The sequence below is a fragment of the Anopheles stephensi genome, chromosome 2, assembly GCF_013141755.1.
Source record: "Anopheles stephensi strain Indian chromosome 2, UCI_ANSTEP_V1.0, whole genome shotgun sequence".
Classification (NCBI taxonomy): domain Eukaryota; kingdom Metazoa; phylum Arthropoda; class Insecta; order Diptera; family Culicidae; genus Anopheles; species Anopheles stephensi.
The window spans coordinates 27,955,001-27,977,736 of NC_050202.1; the positions used below are offsets into that span (position 1 = coordinate 27,955,001).

General features: G+C 45.9%; 1 protein-coding gene, 2 long non-coding RNA genes and 1 other non-coding gene across 7 annotated transcripts in view; 1 reads left to right on the plus strand and 3 right to left on the minus strand.

Annotated features, from left to right (window-relative positions):
• Positions 1-22,736, minus strand: part of LOC118506036 (Krueppel-like factor luna) — a 161,711-nt gene that overhangs the window by 64,012 nt on the left and 74,963 nt on the right. The gene's annotated exons all lie outside the window — the stretch shown is intronic.
• On the plus strand, positions 163-1,358 carry LOC118506039. Its single transcript, XR_004905481.1, has 2 exons — positions 163-1,018; positions 1,113-1,358. It is a non-coding gene; the product is annotated as an uncharacterized LOC118506039 (long non-coding RNA).
• Positions 1,113-2,072, minus strand: LOC118506038. 4 transcript variants are annotated; one of them, XR_004905478.1, is made up of 4 exons: positions 2,056-2,072; positions 1,775-1,822; positions 1,373-1,713; positions 1,113-1,301 (listed from the first exon to the last, which is right to left on the minus strand). It is a non-coding gene; the product is annotated as an uncharacterized LOC118506038 (long non-coding RNA). The 4 variants fall into 4 exon arrangements; XR_004905479.1 differs by lacking the exon at positions 2,056-2,072 and adding an exon at positions 1,957-1,971; XR_004905480.1 differs by lacking the exon at positions 2,056-2,072 and adding an exon at positions 1,912-1,943.
• Positions 7,029-7,222, minus strand: LOC118508592. Its single transcript, XR_004905809.1, has one exon. It is a non-coding gene; the product is annotated as a U2 spliceosomal RNA (small nuclear RNA).

A 22,736-nucleotide genomic window follows, 5' to 3' on the forward strand; every position in this document is an offset into this window, starting at 1 on the left:
ACAATATCCTGATTTCTTCACTTGATCTAAGCTTTCCGAACGATATTGAACAGCAGAATGGAAGAAAACAAATCATATAATGATGTTATTGCTTCGAGAATGATAAACAACACATATAACCAGCTGATTCAATCCCAAGGGGAAATTTTAGAGGATAAATATCTCCCTCTCTTTCTATTTATACACCTCTTTCGTTCGCACTCATGGTTGATTTGTCACACACTCGAGTTTGGTTCATGATGACCTAAATGTTTACATTTTGCTCTCCTTTTATTATTATACCCATCTCGCTTACGCCTATAGATTCACCTTGTTTGGGTGAATATGTGTATGGGCATGTGTGCACTCGTACAGGGTTTGTCTCGTTACTTTACGATATGAACGGCATATATTATACCGTCATTATTGTTTTTACATTTCGTTTGAGTATTTTCATTCAATCCCGAAGTGTTTTTAGTTCTTCAATTTCTTCCACATGGTTTTCGACATGATTTTATTGTCAAGACGGTAGGTTTTGTCGAAAAATGTATATAACAAAATGAAACACTTTGTACAAAATATGCCGTTCGCATCGCAAAGTGAATAGGCGAGCCCTGTATCGTTGATCGCTGATTTTTGGTCTGGCTGCGCATGGAGAAGGGGTAAGAGTTCATGCGTGATGCGATTAGAAGAGGGGAGAGGTTGACGAAGCCAATCGGCTTCGTTCTATTCACTGTGTGATTGTTGATCCAAATTTGTTCTCCGCCAATAAATGTTGCGGAAATTTTTATTAGGTTTCAAGTCGTGCGATTTGTTTTGAGCAATTTGTGCAGGCAATGATTTCGTCAATAAAAAAGGATGCGGATCTTTCGATCGTCATAAGGATCGGCTCAGGATATGCCTTCAAATACCGTTACTACATTAACCTTCACAACGACCATGTTCCGGACAAAAATGGGGACGACACTGGAGCATTTCTTTGCCTGGTTCAGCTGCGCAATATGTACGTGATGCATTTTGCTCGTTCATGTTTTTATTAGTAAGTAAAAGCCGTAATTCTATAACCTATATAGTACCCTTTTCTGTATTAACATGTAAAGTAACCATTTTATATTTACATCTTGGATTTCTAGCACCTAAAACTATCGCACTGAGCGGCCGGGATGGGCCTCCGGCTCGAAGGGAACAATCGACACCAACAGGAGATCGACTACACTGTGTGAACCATCCTGTCCAGTGCAACCAGGCAACACAACATTTCTCTTCAGCAACAGCACCATCATAATCCGTGCTAGAAGCAACTCCAACTTGTTGTCGGGAGACTAAAAGATGCAAAATTGATCTTAAATAAAAGCAAACCAATTTGTGTAGAATGATGATTGATCAAACTTACTGTTAATGGAAGGCACTTTATACACAGAAGCACGGTAGGAAGAACTGAACGGAAAAAGAATAGCCGATGCTGATTGCTGGCAAGCCGCCGGTAACGTAATGACCGATTGTGAACCCGTGATCGAGCAGAGTCAGTGTTCAAGGTCAAGCACGATCCCGGCATACGATATGCATTCTCCAATACCCATGGCCAGGTTCTCCTACGAGGTACAGCGTGGGCTCACCCGCTAACTGTAAATGCACAATCCGTTGATATCCTTATCACCGCATAGTTGTCGTGAACCTTTTCCCGCTCCGTCTTCCGTGCCAACACCTCCCAACGTTCACCATGGCGCTGCAGAACTAAAAGGCAAAAAAAACTATAAGCCAGATATCTGGGATAAAAGCATATAATTATATATACCTGATTAGATGCACTCATCGACTTTGTAGAGCAAACAGATTTTTGAATCTGAAAAATAAGAAAATTTCAACCAATACAAGCCATTCCAGCGTCTAGTACGACTGTAGCACTGCTTCTTTTTTTCTTCTTAACTACACCATGATCTGCTACGCGCAAGCGTACCACGCTCTAATTTATATTACGTGTACTTCATTCCTGCTCTGAGCAAGTCTGGTGGTTCAGTCTTCAGGCTGAGGTATACATGCACACGGCATTCTGTTTCTAATCTTACTCTCACTCACCCGTTTCAGCACAATGAAAAAGTTTCACACGCACAGATCACAGCTGATAAACAAACACACTCGACGCCCACCCCTTCCAACCTTGCAGCGAAAGTACCGTTGTTACACACAAACATACCACCACACAACGCGAAGAGTCTACGGACATGAAGAGAAGCAAAGCAAAATCAGGAGAGAAAAGAGCAAATACAAGAATAGGGGAACTCCCGAAACACATGACGAGACACGACAAGACACAATACATTGACAAAAACTTATCCTCGAATATTTGTTTACATTTGGCATGGCTATCCTCGAAAAATTTATCGAAACATAGATTTTACGAGGATAGTGAACTTTTGTTTATTTACATTCGATGAACATGGTTCCGGTTCATTTTATGACAGGGTTCATTCAACATGTAAACAAACAGAATCAAAACCAAAACAAATTATCCTCGAAATAATTTGGAATCTCGTAAATCTTTTCGAGGAAATTTCGTTAACGAAGGTATTTACCAAAACATTTACGAAAACAAGGGGTATAGATAACTTGGGATGCGGTCAAGTAAACGTCAAACTGGTGCTGGTCTTCTACTTCTTTCCATGTGTCAAAACGGGCTTTTTACCCACTGGTCCTGTCGAGCAGTTTCCGCACAAGGTCCTCAGCTTTGTACCCAATTTTGTGCCCGTGTGCAACATTCCATATTGCTATCCCTCTTTGCCAGTATGGCAATGATCGTCTGTGCTGCTCTGTCAATTCTTCCACAGCCTGTGTCGATGTGTATGCCTGTGTATGCCACTGCTCGACCGTGTAAACGCGCGGTATTGGTATGTATTGTCGCGTCGGTGTAGACTTGACAGGTACGGTGCCGGCACGTAAACAAACCATTGGCCGCAGTTGCTGTTATGGATTAGAATTGTGTTTAGGCAAAGCAAATTCGCCAGCCAAAACATCCGCGTCACGTAGAGATCGCTCCTGTATCGGAGGGACCGTCGCATTAATCAATTGTGCTAAAAATTTGCGGGAAAAACGTAGTGCAATGAAAGCCTTTGGCTCTCTTTCGGAGCCGGCGTAGGAAGCTTCCGGATGTGTTTCGGAGCCGGCATCGGATACTATCGGAGTGTTTAAAGAGGCGGATGAGGTCTCTGAGGGCCAAAGCCTCTTTTAATAAATGGTTTAAAAAAAGAGCTGTTTTGTTTGTGAAGCAAATAGTGGCAAGGCGAAAGAAAACACATATCACAATACATACAAACAGCGTGATCACACACACATGTATACCCCTGGAGCGCAAACGCTCACGCACACCACCCCATAAGCCCGAATCCGAACGTCCTCAGAATGTCCTCAGTCCATGTAAAAACGTCCTCAATTTTGTATGGCCGGCGGGCTTGTGACACAAAATTAGGACGTTGCATGCGGATTCGAGCACTTGTATGACGAGTGGGTACGGCACCTCCTCTCAACTCACTTTGTATGTAGTCCAAGGTATATGGATATAGAAGGTAGAGTTGTTTAGAGCAAATTGACATTTCTCGACCTGACATAACAGTTCCGTGGTGATCGAGAGGAAGGGTATTGAGAAGAGTGATGGCAGCGTCGGAGGAGGCGCCGGTGGTGGTATCGCTTGCGATTTTTTGACGAAAAATGCAACCAAATATCGTCAATCGTCTGTAGAACAACATTTGATATGCAAAGATGACCCATAAATTAGCGAAATTGCTCAAGGGATTGAGAATCGAGGCTGTTTGTTCATGTTTGTTGCCCCATACCATATGTTTTTGTAAACAAACTCTGACATAACTCGACTAAAATGTCGCCCTGTCAAATTGATAAAAATCCACCTTCTAAATACATACACCTTGATGTAGTCATCGATCCTTCAACATTACAATGATGTCACTGCTGACATAGTACCCACTCGTCATACAAGTGCTCGAATCCGCATGCAACGTCCTAATTTTGTGTCACAAGCCCGCCGGCCATACAAAATTGAGGACGTTTTTACATGGGCTGAGGACATTCTGAGGACGTTCGGATTCGGGCTTATGGGGTGGTGTGTGCGTTTGCGCTCCAGGGGTATACATGTGTGTGTGATCACGCTTTTTGTATGTATTGTGATATGTGTTTTCTTTCGCCTTGCCACTATTTGCTTCACAAACAAAACAGCTCTTTTTTAAATCATTTATTAAAAGAGGCTTTGGCCCTCAGAGACCTCATCCGCCTCTTTAAACACTCCGATAGTATCCGATGCCGGCTCCGAAACACATCCGGAAGCTTCCTACGCCGGCTCCGTAAGAGAGCCAAAGGCTTTCATTGCACTACGTTTTTCCCGCAAATTTTTAACACAATTGATTAATGCGACGGTCCCTCCGATACAGGAGCGATCTCGACGTGACGCGGATGTTTTGGCTGGCAAATTTGCTTTGCCTAAACACAATTCTAATCCATAACAGCAACTGCGGCCAATAGTTTGTTTCCGTGCCGGCACCGTACCTGTCAAGTCTACACCGACGCGACAACACATAACAATACCGCGCGTTTACACGGTCGAGCATCGACACAGACTGTGGAAGAATTGACAGAGCAGCACAGACGATCATTGCCGTACTGGCAAAGAGGGATAGCAATATGGTATGTTGCACGCGGGCACAAAATTGGCTACAAAGCTGAGGACCTTGTTCGGAAACTGCTCGACAGGACCAGTGGGTAAGGAAAAGTTAAGGAATGCTGTCAATAGGCGATTTATTGTTAAATTGCGACGACTTTAATGCTCGCCTAACGTAGCATGTGTTAAGTTTTCATGTTTTCTGATGTATTAAATAATTTTCACTGCGTTATTAGAAGGCTTAAATAATTGCCTGGTAGATAAATTTGGCAACAGAATTTGTAGACTTTCTACTATTCAATAAATCTATCACACCTACAAATCTAATCAAAAAAGTAAATAAATTAGCGAAAGCAGACACACACACACACACAAAGAAAAACAAAATCTCACTAAATACATCTAACAAACAAATGTTTCTCCCACGGAATGGAAAACATTACACCGCTACGAGCTAGTTCCATTTCCTGATAGTTTATTTAGCAAAAGGTGAAGAAATGGGCGATCGAGTCAATTAGGCGATTAGATTGACGGGGCCAAATTTCCTCATTTCGCAGACCGCAACGATGGCAACGCGTTAGGATGGGAACCGCTACGGGTTTCCACCGGTAGCGTAAATGCTCAGCCAAGCCGCTAAAGAAGCACTTAATTAACTAACGAATTGCAACTAGCTCGCGGAAAACCGAACCAATTTGCCAGAAGTGATTAATTTGTTCTTGTTCACATCCCGTTTCCCATCTTTAACACTCCTCCCATCGGCCTTGGGAACACGTTACGCCTTGGGGAAGAACTAGCGAATGTCTTTGGCTGCTGGACACATGGAGCATTGTTCCGTGCTTGTTTATCTGTCTTGCTTTTCGGCGCTTCACTCATTAGTACCAGCAGTTTGGTTGTTAGGCGGAATGAAATCAGAGTTTGTTGGGACCAGATTTGGTGGCCACTGCCTGGGTCAAGTCAATTAGGTGTCGGGACGGAACTGGTACACGAGCCGAAGGTTAAGGGTATTTGATGATGTTAAGCGGCTGTTTGATCGGTTTCAAGTGAAGGTGGTAGGAGCTTGCTCTTCAACACAGAATAACAGGGAAATAAGTTTGTAAGAAAAATAGGGTAAAGAACAATTAGTGAGATGCGTTTTAAGAACATGTCTGTCAACCTATTTGCCTATTAATTCTTTAAATAGTATTTTTTGCAATGAATGAAAACGCATGTGAAGCACTTTATAAATACATTTTATGTGTTTATTTTTCATTTGTACATTTATTTATTGTTTGAAACAACTATTCATTAGGTAAATATTATTGACGAGCCAGGCGGGTATGAGCATAACTTTGTGTTAACCGGTTGATGATAATAATTCCGAGAGACACATTTAGTTGATTGATCTGGTTGGCAGTGACGGTTGCAGCGCTGGTCTACGCTTGACAGGATCGTGGATCAAATCCCATTCAGACCCGACTACTTGACATTAACCTTTGGCTTCCTTTACCTAACCTATGCCGTTTTTTATCTCCTCTTGACGTTTTGATACTGAAGCACTTCTAATAATTATTAAAAAAAAACATTTGTTTTTACTTTTTTAATTTTTAAAGATATTTTGTTAAGGCCAGATTATACTATCGCTATTGTAGAAATCTAGTCAAACTGTCTTAAAAAAAATTTAGCTTTCAAAAGTTTATATAATCTCAATAGTCCGATCCGGCGGTAGGTACAACAGATGCACCGGTTTTCACACGGCAGGACCGAGGTTCAAATCCCACCTGGGCCGTTCTACCATAGCTGACTATCCAATTACGTGGTATCGTTAAATCTAGTAAGCCAGAAATGGCAAACATGCCTTTAAGAGGTCGTTAAAGTCAAGTAGAGAGAGATAATTTCAATAATAATTATATGCAATTATCTGGCGGTATTAAGAATTATGTTAATTCTAGGAGACTATTTTGTCAATTCAGTTTAATATTTGTATAAAATCATTACAATCTATGATCAACGCAATAATAAATCTGCCAAAACATTTGAAATGAATTTATCGAGTTATTTTTTTATCTAAATGATTGAACAGAAAATATTCTCAGATTTTATATAGTTATATAGCTGTGAACCATGAACTGTATGTATTATTGGCACTGTATCATGAATTACCTATAATCTCTAAGTTTTGTTTTCGTCTATGTGTGATAGACGTCATGAGTTTAACAAAACTAAATGCGTCAGTTCTTCAAAGGGTTCTGTTTGACTTACAAACATCACATTAACAATCTAAGCTACTACATTCAGTCTTCTTACATGATAAGTATTGTAAGAGAGTAGGGAGCAACTATTATTTTTATATGTTGTACTTTTACAGACATGTCTCTTGATCTTGTTTAAAATCCTTTTTGTTTTTAAGTTAATGTGGGCCGATCCCGGCGGTACTGCAATACCGGGCCAACCCGCGGCGGATGTGGAGCAAGCCCCGTACAATCCGCCTCCTTCCAAAAATCAGTTTAACATTTGTTGTCTCCCTATGGGAGAGCTATCAGATGTTAAGCTGATAAGAACAGATACTACACTTTGATCTTAGCCTTTAGGCCGAGAAGCGATACCTGAACGAACGCCTGCTTGCCCACCGCCCTCTACGCATCCATGCTGCAGTAGCGATGTACAACGCGCCGGGGTTTGTATGTTTTATGCTTTCAGTTTCGTTGCTCATGCTGTCTCTCTCCTGCCCACGCGCTCCCAGTTCATGCTACGCACGCATTCGCACATATGTTCACGGCGAGGTACGGTCTGAGCGCAACCCCGACAGAAACAATGCGAGAGAACGAGATGAAGGATATGAAGCAATCGCGTATGCTATTTTTCAATCTGCATTTCCTTATATGAATTACTTGTTGTAAAATGCCTAATGTTAATAATCTTAAAAATTATTAAAGTATAAGATAAAATAGAAAAAAGGACAATTCATGACAAGCTAGATGGCGAGGAAGTGTTATTACAAGTCTCATAATAGTCACACTGGCATCTCGGGATTGTGTCAGGTATTCTTATTTTATCCTGAGACAGTTCGTTGTGAATGCAATGTTCAGCTGTTCAACTACAAGTAGAACCGTTCCACTTGACCATCCATTCCCCACATTGGGGCTGTTATTTATTGCCCTCAACTTCATCCTTTAGCGTCTGGTGCGGATTTAAATGAAATCCGGTTCGATCGCTGAAGCAAAACGAAGCATTAACGCGAGGACTTGAGCAGGTTGCCGTTCTGTTTTAATTTTTAAATGAAGAACATCCGTCTCCAGGGAACAGCGAACGACACTGTCGGGCCCCCACCATCAAGGCCGTGTTCGAGGTCCAGAACGAAGCATTACCGTTCGTTCAGCAGGATGTTGGTGGTGGCGAACCCTCACATTGCAGGCCTCCGTGCAACATTTTATTCCCTTCAGCCAAACCGATGAGCAGATTAATCACCGCCACCAGGTGGTTGAAGGTGAGTGCAAGCTTCAATTTCGACGGGCCGGTGTGGACAGGGTGAGACTCATAAATCTTGCTCATAGTCGCCCAACGGTTCGTTGTGCCTGCGAGGCGTAATGGCGATCGAAATGCTTACGGGTCCCCCTCTTCGTGCCTGTTCGTATCAGTGAAGTACCTTTCACTTGCATCGCTAGTGATCTAAGTTCGCTTAGCTTGTTCTCAAGTGTAGAAGTGAATGTACCGAATAGGAGGAGGTCTGTGCTGTGCTCCGTTCGGCATCTTCGAAACGCATCTCACACGGATCCGTTCCACCGTGCGTTTGACGTTTGACGGTGGAGAACGATTCCCCCGTCGATTACCATCGTGGAAGGGATAATATGTTTCCTTCTGCACAACCCCCAACAAACGGTTTCGAACGGATGCTTCAATGTCTCGAGATCCGGCCCAAGAATCGTTCCAAACTTCCTGCTCGTAATGGGGGAAGTCCCCCTCGCTACAGTCTCGGTCTCGAAAGCCTGACCTTAACCATCGGCTGATGGTTACCGCTCGCGCAGCGAAGGCGAGGGCACACTTCATCTTGGCCCCAGCCACATGAATAATTGAAAAATCGAAGGTCACTAGAAATCGGGTGCGTACGCATCGCCGATAGGCGTACTTGACTGCGGTGGTTCTTGGGGTCTTGGGGCGAATGGCGTGGGAAAAGGCCATTACGTAGACGGCTTGAGCGCACGCGCACCCGCACCGTACGCAATTACGCGCGTCCGTTTGCTGTGCTGGACGGTTGGCGGGGCAAATTTCGGTTGCCTCCACGCCTCCACCCCCCGCCAGGGCCTCACGGTGGTGCTGTGTGGCTAGACGATGTGGCTGGGACTTTCTAACGCATGCATGGGGTCCGAACGCGCCTGACAGAGATGCGTGAAGTGACCACGATCACGGACAGGCTGCTCTAGATTATTTGGCTAGACCTTGCCTGACTGACGTGAATGTTCTGAACCCGCCAGACATGCGGTATGGTATGTACGCACACACACACACACACACTTTCCCTCCGGTCGGGTGGCCTTACGACGCTAGAATCAGCAACATGTTCGTTAGCAAAGGGTGCGCGTTAAAATTGTAACGAATTTGAAATTGATTGATTTTCGATTCACCTTCCATGTAGGGCACATGCGTGGCACGAGCTAACCAGCGAATCACTGAAGGTAGCTGAGACGTGGAAGAAAAGCCCTTTTTCGGTTTCTTGGGAGCTTAGGGGAGCAGGCTGGACCTTTGGTTTGCCTTGTGGTGCTCTAGTATTCTTACGAACCGAAAGGTTAGTGCACGGCGTACGTTCATTATCGTTCTAAGGCTTATGTCAAAGGTCTCGCGGCTTGTTGGCTGCTCGCGATTAGTAACGAGGGGAGCTTAATAATAATAATTGTTGAATGGTCTACGTGTCTTAGGATCTCTTTTGATCTAAGTTGCTCCAATAGTGGAAGTTATAGAGACTCCTTAGCACTTTGAAGAATTTATCTATTGTAGGCCACACGAGGATTGTCGCTCATTGCTTGGCAAGAACTCCTGTCAACAATACTCGAAGCCCAAGAAAACATCTCTGCTCTAATGCTGACGGTTGCGAGGGTCTCTCGTCTATGGCACCCGAGCAAGCGATCGTGCTGACAATTCTTGGGAGCGGTCGACTCCAAAATGGGGCTACCGTACCCGAACTGTCACGGGCGTACGATTGATTGGTAACGATTGTCTTTTGGGCGAAACCGCACTACAAATTGGAATCCCTTTTTTGGGAAGATACGAAACGTAAGCCGGGCAGCCGGATTGGAATTACTTCCAGCCCCCCACCCCCTCTCCCCGGAGGACGATTCTAAACTATGCTTCAAAAGCTTCGATTGTTACCCAAGGGGTAAGGTTTGTTTCCTCCTTGGGCCGTTGCTGACAGTGCTGCACGACAATGCAAATAATGATTGATTGGATGATCTGTGCTCGAGTCGACCGTTGTGAATGGTTTGACACAGTGCGTTTCTAGCATTAGGGGGTTTGTATTGTTGTTTGGCGGATTACATGGATGGAGATAGCTTGCTTGTGACGTTTTAATGTTCAATATGGTTCTTCCCTTGACAACCTGTTGCTGTTGTAGAACGAGTTCATTTTCATGTCGACTGTGACGTCACTAATTGTTGTTTTATGCACCTAGGTTGGACCACAGTATACCAGGTCCACGGTAAAATATTAAATGCAATCGTGGATCCTGACTAACTTTCTTCTTGAACGTTAAGCAAATCAATCGACAATTTTGGCCTAAAAATTTGCCAAACCAATAAATGTTGATTTATGCCGGTGTAACGACGGGCAGAAAGATGGGTAAAAGCAGTCGGCAGAATCGGCAACCGGATTGGAAACACATACGAACCAGTGTTCTCGGGTGTTCGGATGCCAGCACTATCACTACTACCAGCGCTCGCAAAAGATAACAGCGAGAGCTTCTTATTAACATAACTTTTTTTTTCCCCCGTAAACCGGTAATGAATGAAGAAACTGGTAATTCACCAGCCAAAGCGAAACCAAAAAAACAAGGGTCATAAAACTTTGCACAAAAAGAAGCAAATTCTACTTGGAGAGGTTGGCTGGAAACTGGGGTGATCAAGTGGGACGAATTATCCGGCTCATCTGCCTCGGGGGTTGGATGTGCAGTTTAATGTCGTACGCCTGGTCCCGCGAATATTGGACGAAAATGATCGTACCTTGGAATGGTTTTACGATCGATCGTTCGGATCGAACACTATTGGGGCGGCATCGTGAGATCGTTTCTTTTACGATGGCTAAATGGAAAATAGCAGTCAGGTGGAGGATGATTTCTGTTAAGTGTTTGGGTGTTATGATTAGTTAAACTGTTTTATTTTCAGGGTGGGAGAAATTCCGGCAGTGGGTTCAAGACAACGGTATATAACTGGTAAAGTTGACGAGGGTTTTTAAGGATTTGTCAAGCATAAACCCCATACGAAGAGCTTATAGCTAGCAGCACACTCGTCAACCGTTGTGTCAAAATGTATCGAGTCTCATTCAACTTTGTTGACTCAAGGCAAATATTGAAGTAGCGCATCTGCATTGATCTAAGCTTATTTAATTAATTAATTTAATGATCATCTTTTGCTGATGTTATATAACTAACTATCACTGTTATATCTGCATCAGTCATCTGATGGCTTACTGGACTCTTACTCTTAGCGATGCCACGTAGTTGGTTAGTTTGTCTTCACAAGTCTATACGAGCAAACGGTCCGGATGAGATCTGATCCTCGGTTCTGGGGAGAGAAGCCGGTGGCTTTACTGCATCGGTTACCAGATCGCCGGCACCCCAAAAGAGAATAGAAGCAAATATACATTTTAAGTCTCTCTGGCTGGTGGCACCACCAGCGGCCCTGCTAACAAACACTGAGTTACGCAGGGGTGATGTACAGATAGGTGACCGCACCTTCGAAGTCGTCCAAAACTTCACCTATCTGGGGTCAAAAGTCAGCATCGTCAACAACATTGATGTTGAGTTACGTGCAAAGGAGTTACGCCTGAGGAAACTTCTCCACTCTAAACACTTGTCGCGACGGACAAAGCTGGGACTGTACAGAACATTTAGAGTTCCAGTACTCACATACGCCCCTGAGACATGGACTCTGTCCAAATCTGACGAAGCACTCTTTGCCGCGTTCGAGAGGAAGATGCTCAGAAGGTTTTTTGGCCCCGTATGTGTGGAAGGACAATATAGGAGTCGCTACAATCTACGAGCTCTGCAGCGAATTAGACTCGCCAGGCTCCGGTGGGCTGGTCACGTCATGAGAATGACACCGGACGACCCAGCCCGTAAAGTCCTCTTAGCCCGTCCACACGGACAGAGGAGGCGTCGTAGACGTCGTCCAAATTGAGATGGAGTAATGGCGTTGATGCGTCCGCCAGAGCGGCCGGGATAACGGATTGGCAGACGACGGCGCTAAACCGTGAGCGGTATCGAGGATTGTTGCCAAGCAGGCCAAGACCGCAAAGCGGTTGTAGCGCCTGACAAGTAAGTAAGTAAGATGAAGTACGTTAGCATTGAAAATACTAGAGGTCAAGAAACCGAGATGGTAATGTAGGCGTACCGAATCTCGTCCAGACAGTTTCCCACTAGACCCAAGTTGAAGAAGGAAGGATAAGCCAAGGAAGCTAGTAATGGCTGGCCAACATCTCTTGAGAAAGAAGAAATGTTTCGTTGCACCTAACGCTAACAAGAAACTGATCGATCTGTTTGGAGCTTCGTTTAGGAATATCCCGTACAAAAAAAGTTTTCCGATTCATCTGCGGTAAAAGCACTTTAATACTCACGTAAAGCGCGTTTCACATCACTCCCAAAGAAAACACACATTTTTTGCATAATTTTCTCTCTCCACACCATTAACCTCTGCGGAGCATAATGGCGTACAAATGTAGACCAAAAACTTTTGTAGACCAAAAAAAAAAAGCAACACCCTCCGGGGTCGGGTCACTTTCGCTTTCGGGGTCACTTTTTTCTTCCAACCCTCTCAGATGAGCAGTTGAATTCCTCCCAAACACCCACGTACGATCGACATGGTGCGAAGGTTTTACTTTTCGCTGTACACTTCAATTGCAGTCCAACCCGTTACCTCGGTGCGTAACGTATGGGAAGCATCGTGTCCAAGGATTTGAAATCGAACGTACACCCGCACTTACGGGGCGCAATACACTTCGATCGTCTTCGCGCATTGCCAATGATGAAGTAAGCAAGGTACAGAGGTAATTTCGGCCGAAAAGTTCGTCCGCCAACCACATTAGCGGACACGGACAAGCGGTACGCTTGGCCAAGGTTCGAGCGCATCATTTGGCAACGACCTTGTTTGGTGGAGTTTGCTTGACTGGCGGGATGTATCGCAGGCGGGAAGCGGTTTCGATCGTAAATGACTTTAACGCGCTTTGCTGGCATGGTCCAAGTGACGAGGGCATAAACGGAACCAGGGGGGGGGCTAGCCTGGCACTGGAGCGCGAGAGACCGTCCGGCCGGACCGTGGTCGCGTTTTTCCTTTCCGGCAAAGTTCGACCAATAAACGCAGGGAAGATGTTTCGCCCTAATTGACCCTCATCAGTGGTGCGGCCCGATCTCTGCACACAGGTCGTTCGGGGCGGCCTTTATACGTGAGAACGCAAATCGATGCGCAACGCATCATCATCATCATCAGCAGCGGCAGCAGCTTCACCCGGTGCGTTGTTGGGCAGGGTGGACATACAAGACGAGCGAGCAACGCGCGTCCAAGATGTGATTGAAGTGGATGCGCGAACCCATCGCAGCTACACAGTGAGCTCAACTCCCAACCTAAAACGAACGCCTTTCGATAATTCCACATCCGACGGGTGGCTTCTTCAACGGGTGGTTTGCGTTGGGTGTTGGGTGGGCTGATGGGGAGGCCAGTAGCCAATGACAGGGGAGGTGACAGAAAGCTACTTTCGGATTTTGCTTCCCTTCTCGCTTCCACCTCACGCACCTTCCCACCTCTAGTGATGCTCGTTTTGTACGATTGAATTGAAAGTAAATTATGTTTTAACGCTCATCGTGGTGCGTTAACTCACTCGCGGTCGTGGCAAGTTATCGCAACGCGGAGTTAATCAGACCACTTGAAGATCATTTTTGGACGGTGGCTGCGGGACATGATTGTGGGTTAAGTTTATAATTTCCCCTAGGCACTGAGCACTTCAATAATTTTATATCGATTGGTGACGTACGCACAACTCAGCTAAAACCTTGGAGCTCAAAACCAATATTCTGAGGAGTTGTCGGAATCATTACGGTATAGTATTGGAGGTTGAAGATAATATTCATATTAGCTCAAGCTAGACTAGCTTGGTATGATTTTATGGTTAGGCTTTTGATTCCATAATTATGGCAAAGGGTTTTGAATTTTATTGCAAAATAAGGACCCTCTCATGAACCAGAATGAATTATAGAATGAACTCTGAGAAATGAATTATGTCAAAGGGTTATGAGTATCTCAAGTCCAATCCCGATCACGATTAGAGAAAATCCTACGTATTATCACACAATGTTTAAGCGAGCGAGTGATGTGACTCTCCTGAGCCCAGACAAATAACAGCTAGAGTCACAACTGAAGCTCTTCCAGATAATGCTTGATCTGTTGGCTGTTTTGACTGATAAAATTAACTGTGCTGTTGATGGTTTTAATTCAATTAATAAACAGAATGCTTAAAACGATCACCAACAACAAACACACGCAGCACCCCGTAGATAAGTGAATGCAAAGAATGTGAAACCTGTTTCAGCCAGCAACCCCCCAAAAATAGCATCACTACCAACGCCCTACGATCGGACCAGTTTTTTGACGGTCAAGCGAAAGGATCTCCCGTGCCGGGTGCTAAAAATAACCTTACGAAAGGTTCCGTTGCGTCTGGAGCACAGCAGAGGGTAAAAGGATCAACTTCCCACCTTTTGCCTTCCGAACCACCAAAACTTGATCAAGGAACCATGTAATCGGATACCGAAAAAAAAACCCCGACCGAAACCCAGGCAAGAAGGAACCAAAAACGGAGCAAGTTCTGGCTACGTGATAGTTGTTTACAACGCGCGTGAGCAAAGTAACGGCGCCTGCGGTTTGTTGAATGGTTGTTGCTCCCGAAACCGGTTCCAAGGGGTTCTCGGTTCCGACTTCCCCCAAAAAAGGAGACAAAACCCCCTGGCGACGGGATAAACAAAGCTGGCCCCACCCTGTTGGGTGTGGGTTTTTGGGTGTATGGAAAGTGCGCGACATAACCTGAGACCGCCAACCGGCCGTCCGCCAGACGCGAGTACCACCAGACCGGTAGCTTTAGCTTCGTCCATGGTCAAACCCAACGGACCAGTCGGGAAAGAAAGGATCACATCGCCTACCCATTGGGCAGTGCCAATGAGTTGGTGTTCTTTCCTGTGTTGCTTTGCTTTGCGTTACATGAGTCATGTATGTTTGGTTTTGCATTCGACGCCCGAAGGGAAGGGAGCAAGCGGGTACCAAAAACGACTCACGTGTAGACAATTATTATAAATTACTTTTATTTTGCTTCCAAACAAAACCGTCTGACCGCTGGTACCACAGTGTGGGGCTAGTGTGGTTAACGAGATCGAGTAAAAGTAGATCGTATGGAGTCGCCTCCCGGAGCGCGTTCGCGTCGTCTTGCAGTCACGGTGGCGACATTGTTTGCCAGCCCCTGGAGACCCGTCCGCGCTTTACGAATTGTTTACGCGCTTTACACACCACCCAATAATAAATTGTGATTATCGCAACTGCGAAAAGCGTTCCTGTGCGTAGAGTTCTGGTGCAAATCCGCTACCAAACATCGCCTCGCTGCGTGAGCAACGACGGTGAAAGGTGAGCAGACTGCGTGCACGACATTAATTATGCGTATGTTTGAGGGTTTTGAGGCTTTCGGGGAACGAGATTTGAAATGCTGTAGTTTTGTGCACATGCACGTAACAAAATGGCTTCGTTGTAGGTGTGTTTACAAGCACACGCACCTTTTGGCTCTGCAGAGTGACCAGCGAGCCATGGACATTGGTTAAATAAGCAAAAACAAAAAAGGCCTCTGATTCCTCTTTTACTTTCTAGAGCAACAGCACAGAGTAAGCTCAAGGAGTTTGAATCCCCCCCCCCCCCCCCCCCGCATTTGACATAACCGTTTTTGCCCACAGTCTACCCTCGACTGTCTGGTGCCCCAGAATCTTGCCCATGTGCAGAAGGTGAGTGAAAGTGATGGACGGTTTGATGGTCGTCTTTTAATGGTCTTTCGAAGCGTACGTACATTATAATTGAAGCTAATTAACTGTGACAGATGGGTGTTGGAGAATGTCCGAAATTGGACACCGTCCTGCCACGAACTAGTTTTGTTTTTTCTTCGGGCGAACTAGTGAGCCTTACCTGGGAGTTAAGAGGGAGAATCTGGAAAATGGTGCAACAAAGCAAAAGCTCTTGATTTGAAGCTCGAATCACACAACTGCTTGATTTAAACAGTTCTGTGATTGTCTAGCTACCACTGTATTCTTCAGTTATACTTAGATTCAATGGCGGATCTGGCACCTTGGAGACCTTAAGCAGAATGGAAGTTGGAGTCCCTTATTACATTGAAACTGCTGACCGGGGGTAAGTTAATTGTGAGTTCGTGGATCCCCTTTCGATCACGGGGACTCCATCCAGCGGCCGCCCAGTCCATGAATCTTTAAGTCCGCCCCTGGTTGGCTTGACTTGATTTTGAGAGGTGTTGAGAAAGTTCTTAGTTATCCGGTTAACCTATTGCAGAACTCCTTGATATCGATCTGGGTTCAGTTGTCAATGAATAATCCAGCCCTTTTTCGCCGTATTGGAGTTCAAATCGATTGTACTGAGATGATCAGTATTATAAATAGACCCAGCCTCGTCCCTTACAGCACGTATTTTTAATAGCAGCAGTTTGCTCAAACTTTATTATGACCTGTTAACAGCCTGGATCCTTGTCCATATCGCACCATCTATGTTGTTGTCGGCGAGAGCTTTTGGTCCAAGACAGGTTATCTTTTGGATGACTTCAACGGTGCAACTGTTAAGAAAACAAGTGATTTTTAGTAGGATCACCGGTGGTTCTACTTTTGCAACCGCCATTTTGTTTTTTTTTTCTCGTTAATCTTTAAAACCTGATGCCGAAGCTTGATTTGAAAACACTTGTCCGATTCTTTGTTAAGCTTCTGCTACATAGGACAACGTTCTTCTTCTTCCCTGGGCACTACAATCTCGGAAGACCTCTGCCTGCCAGTTCTGTCTATCTGTGAGTTGGTTTTACCCCCGTAGCAAGGTAGTCAGCGTTCGGAGACACTATACAACGGGGACACCTTTACCAGAACATAAAAAGAGTTATTGGCTCACATAGTTTTGCCTTGCCTATGATGACTCCTGTGGCTTTGAAATGATGAGATAGTAGAATTGAAGTAACTGTTCCGCCATCTTCTTAAAGATTCTGCTCAGAGTTCAACCATCCGATCTGGAGCACTCTTTGACATATTAAACACCTTTGCAATGCAAAAAGGAACTTAAATTTGTACTTAAATCATCTGCAATGTACCAAGCAGATAAAGAACAACTGAAAATGATTGCTCTCAAGGCTACGAAGGCGCATGGGTGCAGTCGGCTTTATGACAAAAACGAATTGACACTCCTCTTTCAAAACATTATGCACAAGAATAGCCACCGTTAAGATTGACGCTGCCCCAGGGAAAACATTGGTAGGAGCACCGTAACAGTAAGCACGCACGCAGGACAAACGCACTCATCACGCATCACGCCTGCAAGCAACACAATGCCTCCTACCGCCCTATGTTCCCCCTGGAAATCCCCCCCCCGCCCGAAACCGTTACAAATCGCACCCTGCGCACCATTGTGTCCCTCTCTTGACGAATCGATCGAAACATCGCGCCGCCCGGCATTCGATTAGATCGGCGTTGATATACACGTCCATTGTTGTGACAGGCGTGATCACGGGCATGTGGTCCGGGCAGCGATGCCGGCACCGGCGTCTTCCCTAACACCAGCGGATCCCGGGCGTTATGAAAATCCCGGCTGCCGCCGCCAATGCCGCTCTTGATGCTAATTCCGTTAAACAGTTATTAACACGCGTGCGTATGTGCGTGGCGTGCAGAGAAGGGAGCAGCAGCAGCGCATGCGGTTTCCGTCATCTGGCGCAAAGGTATGTCTGTACAACCGCGATTTAGCCGTGTCATGGGTGGGGAAGCCAAAAGGCCCACCGGTAGACGAAATATGGTTCACCCGCGCGGCTTTCAGGTTTCCATCACGCGGTGACACGCCTCAACCGTTGTGCCTTCAAAGTGCGGCACAAAAAGACTTCTTGCCGCCACGGAAGGTTTGGCTGCCGGTGGTGGCTGTGGTTTCTTTTCTTTTTTTTTGTCTACTTCTGTTCCCCGCCCGGGCTGCGTTTTTAATTTGTTCAATCAATTGTGCCGCCCAAGACACCGAACCAAAGCCGCACAAATATGCGGAACATTCTGCGGTTCAAAGGAGCTGCCGTTGCGACCGTACAATGCATTCCGGTACTGTTTGCTTTACTGACGCGAATCGCTGAGACATGCGTGTGGGCTAGGCATAACGGCACGGGATTGGGTTTTGGTCCGCATTTTGTGTGTGTGTGTGTGTGTGTGTTTTTTTTTGGGCCAGCACAAGTGACAACAGTTCGGTTACTTACGAGTTGTTTGTTTGCATTTACTTTACAACTATTCGCAGGAAGTATTAGAGGGCGGAATTGGTAGGTTAGGGAGTGCACGCGTTTTTACAAGGTTAAAATGATTTTCATGATCTGTTAAGCTCCTGCTAAGGGTCAGTTAGGCTGAGTATTGAGGTTGTTTTGGGTGAATTTTTATATGAGGAATATTTAAGAAATCATGAAAAAATCATGTCTGAACAAAGATAGTATAAGTGACTGTTCACAACAAACTCAATGCTGGACTCCCCTCAGCTCGAGGCGATCGAGTGTCGATCAGCACTCAGAGTATTCAAGGACTAGCCTCGTCGTCTTTTTCGTCTTCTTTTTATCTGAGAGGCAATCCCTCGATACGACTAGGGAAGTCAGCTACCTGAGCCTTCCTAAGTTACTCCATTGGTATGAGAGAGCAACGTACTGCATGAGGCCATATGTCCTCTCTTTCTTTTCTTGGCTCAACTATCTCTTACTTAGGTCATTCCTGTCATTTCTAGCTTACTAAGCCTTTTTGATAACACGTCGTCACAGCTAGTTCTCAATAGTCAGGGGCTCAGATGAGTTTTGAACTCCGCTCCTGGCGTGTGGAGACTGGCGCCGCTGATGCCTCTACCACCGGGCCGCTCCAAGGAAGCACTTGTTATAAATGTTGTAAATGTAAGTGATTTATAATATATTAAGAAACTTCTCGTAAATTTAACTACTAGATTTAAATCTAACATCAAAATCCTTCCTTTTCAAAATCCTTCCTTCCTTTTCAGCAACTTTTTCCCTAAATCTTCCTAATTGCCCTTATCATGCCTAAAAAGGCGTATACAAAGCACACTTTCATGCCGCAGATAGTGATCACACTGTTTGCTTTATGTTTGGTGGGCCATTCATTCCAGTAACGTTCCACACATGCATTCCAACAATCGCTTAGCGCAGTGAAAGAGCGCTTCATCAGCGCCACATTGAAAGCCCCGGTGAAACGCTGGCCATTGATGGACATAATGGGCTTTAATTAATTTATGATTGCTGGGAAACAATCGAACCATCATCCATCGTGGCACAGAGGATGGACAAACCCCGTGAACGATCGGTGGAGACGAACCTCATGTCAACTGTCGTCCCCCTTTGCTTGGGTAAGCGTTTGCAGCACCAGGATCGGTCGAAAGCAGTTTCTCAGCCAAATCGATCCATAGCGCGGGAAAGACGTCCCGAGTCCGCTACGTAAACCGATCACTGAACGGTGAACCGGCACCAAGAAGGTGAGATGACTTGGTGATTTATGGAAATATTGTTCTACACATTCAGCTTGAGGTTGGTTGGTTCGTAAAACGCTTCTCGTGCCGATCCGGCGTTGGGATTCCGCGCAAGCTTTCTCTTTTGTTACACTTTGCTGCAGATCGTGAGGAGGTGCGTTTGTTTGCCGTGGGTCCTTGCGGCAGTTAATACTGAAGAAGAAGGTTACCAGTCCCGGTGTGGGTCTTTCACTCAGTGCTCGTTTGTTTCGAGCTAGGCCCGTAGGCCGTATCCGTATGTTTGGCCGTAGAATCTGCAGAAATGAATCACCCTTCTCAGCCCCAGTGGGATAGAGTTGCCGTGAAGCGAAAATTGTCACCACATGTGTGTTGGACATAAGACTTCCCTTCGCGTTTCGATTCCACTCCGATGGGGAGCGGAGGAAAACACGGATTGAATGTTGAATGACCCGCGGGTTTGGCTGAGGTTCCGCGTATGTTGCCCGGACGGTTTATGCAATAGCATTGGGGTTTTTTTTGTGTAACACGAGTGTACTACTTTATTGTCGCTCGTGGTGGTACATAGGTTTGCCAGCAAATCACTCCTTTCCTGAGGCTACCACAACAACAGTTGCCCTTGCCGGTTCGTGTAAAGTGTATCCTTCTTGGAGTGGGAGCGTTGATGGTTTACGCCGTACTCGAGGCACATTTTAAGTTGGCATAGTCAAAGTAACATTTGCAAGGAAACAGCATCATGATGCTAAAGCCAACATTCAAAGATCATGAGCATTTATCCGGTACGAATGGAAACACCCATATTCGTCACTAGGTTGTCACCGAAACTGCACACGATAATTAGGTTCCAACATGTGCTAGAAGCAGAGCAAACCCGTCCGTAATGAACATTCATCCCCCGCTCCGGTCAAACCTCCGCCCTCCAGAATGACCAAAAAAGGTAGCCCGAACGGTAGGCAACGCCACCCGTCTTCTGCTGCCACTAGTCCATCCGTAGATGGAAGTTCTAACACCTCGCCAAAGGTACGTGCCTCGGTGCGCCTCTGTCTGTTCGAACTAATTACTTCGAGGTCAGGCCAAGCATCCCAGGCAAAACCGGGTCGGATTTATTACCGCTAATGAGTGCAGGCGGGTACGGTAAGGCGTGGTGTATCGTCGAGTACGTCCTAGCAATCGAAGTCGAGTCTCGCTTGTTGATCAGAAGCTTGACACAAAAGCCCTACCGATCGCGAGCGGGTGTGCTCACACCCATTAACGTTCAGTTCGAGCACGTTGAGGTCGGAGGTTATGCCGGCCAGCACACTGTGTGAGCTGTTTGATGAGCTTTTGTGTACTGCTCGCGAGTGTCCGGGCGTTCCGGGCGTAGAACGCCAAAAGGGCTCTGATCGGTGGTTTCGGCCGGAGCCATTAAACTTCCGTTTTTGGTCAGCGGTCTGACCCTCGGATCAGCCACAGCAAAACCCCAAATCAACAGGGCATTCAAACAGACTGCCCCTTTCCACCTTCCAAAGAGCGTATCTACGATCACTCGGCACGGCGGACGATTAACTCATTAGTGTGTGTGTGTGTGGTGCACTTTTTTTGTTTTGATTCCACAACACCGTTGTTCGACCGATCTTGACGACTGTTCGGTACACGAAGACACTTTATCATTGACGCTTTCCTGTGCAGGATACAGGTTCCAGCTTCCTTACCTGCGGAAAGAAAGAAGAGAGATGTCGAGAGGTTAGAGGAGCCGATCAATCATTAGTTTCGAGCTGGGTGTGTGTGCGTGTGTGCGTGAAGGAAGCAGATTTTATGCCAACCGTAAACATCGCACAAACCGTGGTTGCGTGTCCACCCGGGCCCGGTCTGAGCCGGTTCGAAGGTGTCCGCTACCGGTGACACCGGCCCGCAGCTTCCTCCGGCGTAGATCGATCGTTCGAGCAGCAATTAATTAAATTAATCAAAAAGTAGAGCTAAATGATATTTAATTATACTACCACGGCGAGATCCACGGCGATTGGACAGACAGCTGGTGGAGTGGAGTGTAGCTGCCGGGAGACTACCGACCAGGTAGCCGATCGGGCGATACACCCCGTAACAGCACAGCTTCCAATTTCCCACCCTGGGTGTCTTAATTCTGCCAACCGGGTGAATGCTTGCGTCCCAAAACCACCGAATCGATTGGCCAACATGGAAGTCATCTGAAACCCGTCGCCTCGAATATCGACGCGAGGAGGTTAATTATCGAAATCATTATCGAACCAGGTACGATCGGATGTCGTGAACTGCATATAAAAAGCGACACACACACAAAAAAAAAACAGCTCACCAAAGATCCTATCACGATCACGCACGCTTTTGCACGCACGCAATGTGAAGCGCCGCGGTGTGCTTGTTGGGCAGTTTTGGTGCCGCAAGTAATGTTCCGTTGCCTAGTTCTGATGCCTTTTAGATGGCCGGGCTGTCTCTCGTTTTGAGTATTGCGCCAACGGATCTAGCGGACGCCCCCTTTAATGATGGATCCATAAGGGACGGACGCGTTATAGCGGCACCGATAGAGAGGAAGTCTCATTACGTGCCTAAACCGTACCACGTTCAAAGTGCCGTGGTGTTATCATTAAAAGTACTGCTCGCCATCGACGCCATCGACACCGGTTGGTGGAGGTTTGACCGATCGAAATCAATTTTACGCCCTGTTTAATGGGTTTCGAGTGATCGGCGCGGGGTGGCGATTAAATACTCTCAAGCGAAACCCACAGCGAAAGGTCACTCGAAAACCCCCCCTGGACGAGATTAAGATACTGTGGTTTGTCTTTTGTTTTCTGCGTTAGATGACGTGCAGAAAGGATGCCTTTCTCTGGGATGGTCCGATCGATGCAATGCTGTAAACACGCAAGGAACAACAGCAAACTACAATAGCCCCCCGGCCACGACTCATCTGCCCGTCTGGTAAGTGCACCTTTCTGGGGGAGGATCACTCTGGAAACGATCGTCAAAAATTTGGTCATCGATCGTTGTACGATCGACTTGCCTTTGTTGTGGCGTGATGTGATGAACATTAAAATAGTAAACATGATCAAAGTTTCGCATTTTGCTGCCAGAAACAAAAAAACAAAACCGCAAAGCTAAAAGCAAAACAAGATGGAGGCAAAGAAATGTGTGCA